Source organism: Podarcis melisellensis (genome assembly GCF_964234715.1).
Source record: "Podarcis melisellensis genome assembly, chromosome: 4".
In the NCBI taxonomy this organism is placed as follows: Eukaryota; Metazoa; Chordata; class Lepidosauria; order Squamata; family Lacertidae; genus Podarcis; species Podarcis melisellensis.
Window position 1 is genome coordinate 50,083,435 of NC_138531.1, and position 6,000 is coordinate 50,089,434.

Here is a 6,000-nt window from a genome sequence, read left to right on the forward strand (position 1 = left end):
TGCACTTCCTTCTTTAAAAGTCTCACCACGGCAGAGGATTTCGCGCAGCAGCTAAGAAGGGCAGGAGAGGCAGCATCTTCCCAAAAAGGAGTCCTGGAGCATGCGGTTTGTAAATCAAAAATAAGGTTTATTTACAAAACACCCAAAAACAATCCTGGCGACGAACCACACATCTCAGCAAAAACACACACCCAAAAGGGAGAAGGGGGAGAACAAACAAACAGGGGGACTATTTATACAGACTCATGTTCCTGGAAGCCTAATGACCTCCAGCTGCTCAGTGATTAGAGCGTTTCTGCTACTCTTTTAACCCTTTGATAGCAACACCCCCTCTCGCTCGTAACACTGAGCTGTACCAACCTTAATACAAATTTAAACCTGAACAGAAACATTTATGAGATTGCGGACTCAAAGCTTTTGTAAAACCGTCTGCGAGATTTTCTTGGCTTGGACAATACTTTAGTTCAATTAAACCTTGTTTTACACTTTGGCATACATTTTGATAACGGATATCCAAGTGTTTTGTGTGCGCCTTGAATTGACCTGATTTAGCTAGTTTAATACAAGGTTGATTGTCTTCCCACACTCTGATAGGTAGGGAACATTCTCCAAACAATTCTTGTACCAGTTGCTTATAAAATTCCAGTTCTCTACATATATCTGATAACGCATTGAACTCAGATTCAGTTGAACTTAAAGCTATAAGTGATTGTTTTCTTGATCTCCAACCAATTAGTGCATTTCCAAATTTTATCGCTATTCCTGACACTGATTTTCTATCTGGTCCAGCATCTGCCCAACTGCTGTCGGCCCAACATTCAAGTTGTGTGCTGCCCTCTGCTGATAGTTTTAAGCGAAAGCTTTTGGTAGTTTGGAGATACCTTAAAACTCTTTTTACTCCTTGCCAAGCATGCATTGATGGTTTTTCAGCTTGTCTACACAGCATGTTGACAGCATATGTTATATCGGGCCGAGTCCACTGTGCAATGTGGAGTAGACTGCCTATCGCTGACTGGTAAACCCCGGGATTACAGAACTCTGCCTTTTGCTCAGTTTGAGCATCCTTTGTGTAACTTAACTCCATTGGGGTTTTAACACCAGCACAGTTGTTCATTTTAAACCTTTCCAGCAACTGCTGGATTTTAGCTTCTTGGCTAAGCCAATAGTTACCATTTTCATCTTGCTGAATTTTAACTCCTAGATAAACAGATACATTGCCTAGTGATTTTATCTGAAACCTTTCTCCAAGCTTTGTGGCAAATTGTTGTGCAAGTTTATCATCCTTTCCACTGTATAATAAATCGTCAACAAATATCAAAACTGCTTCTTGTTCACATCCCGAGCCTTTTAGATAAAGACACGCATCTGCTGCGCTCTTTCTGAACCCCATGCTCTCTAGAGCATCGTTTAAGCAGGAATTCCAATTACGGGCGGACTGTTTCAACCCATAAATGGATTTGTGTAGGCGCCAGACCTGGTTTGGCTTGTCTCCTTCAAAACCTGGTGGTGGTGTCATATAGACTTCCTCCTGTAAGTCTGCATTTAAATAAGCCACATTGACATCAAAATGAAACAGCTTATTTCCCTTCTTAGCTGAAGAGGCTAGAAGCATTCTTAATGACTCCGATCTTGAAGTAGGGGCATAGATTTGAGAATAGTGAACACCTTTGCGCTGCGAAAACCCTTTTGCAACTAGTCGGGCTTTATATTGCAACTCTTCAGTAGTTGTGGGCTTTAAACGATATACCCATCGACAACCTACAGCTTGTTGCCCTTTCGGAAGCTCTGTACTTGTAAACACACCGAGAGACTTCATTGAAGCCATCTCTTTTTCCATTGCTTCCTGCCACTTTACGGCTTCTGAGCTTGGAAGCTGTTGTACTTCCATATAGCTTTCTGGCTCACACTGTGCCATATTTACGTATACACTTGTCACCTTAAACCGCTCTGGCGGCTTGCCCTTCGTTGCACGACTTGACCTGCGCAATTGCTCCTCTTGTGCCCCCTCTGACCGTTGGCTGTCAGAATCTGTCTCAGACTTTATATCTGGACGTGCCTCTAGGGATAAAGACCTCCGTTTAGATACCTCCCTTGGGCTTGGTGTTGCAGGTGACCTGCTTTGCTTTTGCTGTCTGCTAGGCCTACTGACTGGCGAAGTTGGGACACTCCGAGATTCTGGCTTTTCTACCTTAGGAGAAGAACCTCGTGCCTGATCAGAATCTGCATCTGAACCATGTGCACCATCCCCTTCTGGCTCATCACTCTCTGGACTTTCTTTCTCAGCATGAATGCCTAAATCATCTCTCAAAATGTCAGGGTTAGCGTGTAAGTGAGTCCATCCGGACTGCTCACAAAAATCAGCGCTCCTACTGAGGACCACTCTTGTAGTATCCCCACCTGGGTCCACAAACCTCCAAGATTTGGCATGTGGTTCGTACCCGCAAAAGATGAGTTTCCTAGCCCTTGGACTTCCCTTTTTCCTTAACGCTTTTGGGATAAGTACATAGGCTTGAGATCCAAACACCCGAAAGTAATTAACTTTGGGCTTCTTCCCATATAAAGCAAAATAAGGCGTAGTATCAATTACCGAATTATATACTCGGTTCAGAATATGAGTAGCCGCCTGCCAGGCTTCCGCCCAGTAACTTTGAGGAAGTTTAGCATCAAACAACATAGAGTTTGCCAACTCTTGCAGAACCCTATTTTTACGTTCGGCCACGCCTCCTTCTTGGGGGGAATAAGGTGTAGACAGACGATGCTTAATTCCCTTTTTCTTAAAGAAATTCTGCAACACAGACCCGGTAAATTCTGACCCTCTGTCTGTCTGAAAAGCAAGTACTCTAGTACCGAATTCAAGTTCTACCGCATGAACCCAATTTTTAACTGTTTCTGCAGTATCTGCTTTTGTTTTGAGAGGAAAAAACCATGTAACCTTTGTTTTGTCATCCGAGAGACACAGTGCATACTTCGAACCTCCCATGCTAGCAACAGGCATTGGGCCACATAGGTCCATATGCACAAGTTGGAATACTTTGTCAGATTTCCTATCTGAACTGGGATAGCTGCATCTATGAACCTTCGCACTTTTGCATGCAGTACAATCCAAATACTTAGTACATTTGTTCAATTTGCACCCTTCTGATAATTCAGGTTGCCTTTTAACATACTGAAAATTAATATGCCCTAAACGGCGGTGCCATAAATGAACACAAGAATTATGGGTAGGCGTGTTCACACAACCAGCATGAACCTGTTCAACTTCATCTGGACTTGTCTCAAAATAATATAACCCATTTCTGCATTCCACCTGCAAAAGAGATACGTTATTCTTTGAAATAGTGCAAACCCCATTTTCAAACACAGTTTTAAACCCATTTCTATCAAGTTCTGACACAGACAAAATACACCCCTTCAGTCCCTTTAGCACGTAGGCATCAATTTCTGTTTGCAAACAATTCAAGAACACTGTGCCTACAGTCTCTAAGGAACGTTTAGTTGAATCTGCCATTGTCACAACTTTAGGGGTTTGCAAATGTCTGCAATTCTGCAAACGGACACTAGATGGCGCCACCAGGTGGTGAGATGCACCACTGTCGATCAACCAGCGTAGATTGCTGCCTTGGCCACGCCCTTGCATCAACGCCATTGCTGAAGTCATGTGCTGTGTGCTGTGGGAGTAGCCACGACCTCCTCCTCTTCTTCGACGTCCCCTGGAACTCCTTGTCTGGTAACTAGGGGTAACGGCCTTGTTGCTGTCTTGACCAGGTTCACGTGTGCAATTCCTGATTAGGTGGGAAGGGGAACCACAGCGAAAACAGTGTCTAGCTGCAAAAGCATTTACTGTGTGCTCAAACTCAGCATCAACACTCTTAGGCACAGCATAACTCCCCTTTAAAGACAAACCTCTTTCTCTTTGCCTTTTATCCTGTTCATCCGCAAGCCGAGAAGAAATGTATTCAAGGGTTAATTCAGTTGAAGGCATAGCTTCCAAAGTTAGAGCTAGAGTCTCATAGCTTTTATCAAGAGAAGACAACAATATGTATGACTGCTGCTCCATAGAGAAAGGAATGCCCAGCTGCCTTAGTTGATTAAAGGCAGACACCATTTTGGCAATATGTTCTTTCACACACGCTCCCGGTTGGAGACGTAAATCAAACAAACATCTTGTAGCATGGATCTTGGCCCCCGCAGTGTTTCTGGAATTTAACCGCTGCAGAACCGTCCAGACCTCATGCGTGTTCTTTAACTCAGAAACATAAGGCATTTGCTCTGGTCCCACTGCCAAAACTAGTAGACCTTGGGCTTTCCTGTCGCGTTTCTGTGAAGCTGCTGCTGCTGCTTTGGCTTCTGCAGACGCGTCTGCAGCTGCCTGTAAAGGCGGTGCTTCAGTACAGCTCCACAACTCTTTTGCTTGCAACCAAACCCTTACTCTAGCCTTCCAATCTTGCCAATTTTTCCCATTGAGTCGCGTAAACGGGACAGTAAAACTTTCCTGGGACTCTGCCATCCTCCCTGGGGCTTAGGAACGATACTCACACACCTGTAGACCGTCTCCCAGCTGCTGAGGTGGCTCCTTGAGGAATCAGACGTCTTCCAGCGAGTACAAACTGCGCAGTGCCTCTTTAAAACTTTTCTAGGCACGATGCAGGACTCAAGCTGCTTTGGAGGCTTTCGTTGTCGGCAACCGCTTCTGTCTTCACTCCAGTCCTTGCATAAATCACTCTGAACTGCTCTCCTTATCTCCTTCTTGACGTACAAACAGCCATAACCTGTCCCATTAAACTTTAATTAGTTTAATGTAAATGCCCAGTGCACTTCCTTCTTTAAAAGTCTCACCACGGCAGAGGATTTCGCGCAGCAGCTAAGAAGGGCAGGAGAGGCAGCATCTTCCCAAAAAGGAGTCCTGGAGCATGCGGTTTGTAAATCAAAAATAAGGTTTATTTACAAAACACCCAAAAACAATCCTGGCGACGAACCACACATCTCAGCAAAAACACACACCCAAAAGGGAGAAGGGGGAGAACAAACAAACAGGGGGACTATTTATACAGACTCATGTTCCTGGAAGCCTAATGACCTCCAGCTGCTCAGTGATTAGAGCGTTTCTGCTACTCTTTTAACCCTTTGATAGCAACAGTTTCACCCTTCTGCACTCCCACCACATATGGTAGAAGGAGCCCTCTATGTCTTTGCATCTCCAGCACTTGTTATCCACCTTATACATTTTTGATAACTTCATGGGTGTCAAGTACCACCTATAAAACATCTTCATGACGTTTTCCCTTATCGAAGTACACGCCGTAAATTTTACCCCCTCCTTCCAAAGTTTCTCCCAATCCTCAAACTGTATACTATGACCTATATCCCTTGACCAGCGGATCATCACCGATTTGACTTCCTCATCGCCTAAATTCCAGTCCAACAACATCCTATATATCTTAGATATAATTTTCACTTTATTATTTATTATTTCTGTCTGGAATTTTGAGTCTTTATCTGCATAACCTCTTTCTTTGATATCTTTACTAAACATCTGATTCACCTGATGGTGATGTAGCCAATCGTAAACATATTCCTTTGTTTGCTCATACGGTTTTAGCTTCCATTTCCCTTCAACCTTAGTTAGTAGCTGATCATAAGTTGCCCAATTGCTTCTCATATTAATGGTTTTTATACTCATTACTTCGAGAGGTGAAAGCCAATGTGGTGTTTTCGGCTCTAACAGATTTTGATATCTTTCCCAAACTTCGATAAGCGGCCCTCTAAAAATGTGATTTGCAAACCCCTTGTGTACTTTCCTTTTGTTCTTCCATAAATACGCGTGCCAGCCGAATCTATTATCGAAGCCCTCTAAGTCGAGCAGCTCCGTATGTGTGAAACAAGAAATCAGCATGATGGACTGTCACGGCAACTCTTTTTTAGACATTGCAATTACAGGAATTGCTGCTATCCATATGGTAATCACCTGGTTCATACATTATATATCTCCATACCAGTGTG